Below are 500 nucleotides of genomic sequence, written 5' to 3'. Positions count from 1 at the left end.
GGATTGAGGTAGTGTTTGTCGGGTGAGGAAGGGAAGGGGAGGCGCGGGAGGGAAGGACGGGCAAAGGAAGAGGAGGGGAGGCGGGGAAGGAGGAGAGGGAAGCAGGGAAGGGGACGAGGAAACCTGAAGGGAGGGGAGAAGGGAGGGAAGGGAGGGACAGAAGAAGGAGGAGGCACGGCAAGGGAGGCAGGGACGGGGGAAGGGCAGCCGCAGAGGGGGCAGAGGAGGGCAGGGACACGGAGAAGGCGTCCGCACACATCGATGGGCGTCGGGGTCACGGATCGAGCACGGGCGTCGGGCGCCGAGGAAAGCGTTCGGGAGTGGACGGCAGGGCGGCTGGGCGGGCAGAGCGGCGGAGGCGAGTGGCGGGCGGGCTTTGGGCGGGCGGGCGGGCGAGGGGCCGAGCCTGCGACCTGCCTCCCTCTCGCAGCCCGGCTACCGATTAGTGACTCTCTGGGCCGCAGTTGTTCGTAGCGCGCGTCCGCTCGCCCGTGTCTTGC

The 500-nt window shown here is 69.8% G+C and overlaps 1 protein-coding gene across 1 annotated transcript in view; it reads left to right on the top strand.

Moving 5' to 3' along the window:
- Positions 1-370: 370 nt before the first annotated feature.
- The window catches only part of LOC113827793 (protein Wnt-6), a 139,320-nt gene continuing 139,190 nt past the window's right edge, over positions 371-500 (top strand). Inside the window, exon 1 of the mRNA XM_070123821.1 lies at positions 371-500. This exon is cut by the window's right edge and continues 1,164 nt beyond it. The gene's annotated coding sequence lies outside the window, so the exon portion shown is untranslated.

Source organism: Penaeus vannamei, chromosome 7 (genome assembly GCF_042767895.1).
Source record: "Penaeus vannamei isolate JL-2024 chromosome 7, ASM4276789v1, whole genome shotgun sequence".
NCBI lineage: Eukaryota > Metazoa > Arthropoda > Malacostraca > Decapoda > Penaeidae > Penaeus > Penaeus vannamei.
The sequence above is the reverse complement of the archived record's forward strand: the minus strand, read 5'-3'. Positions and strand labels throughout refer to the sequence as shown.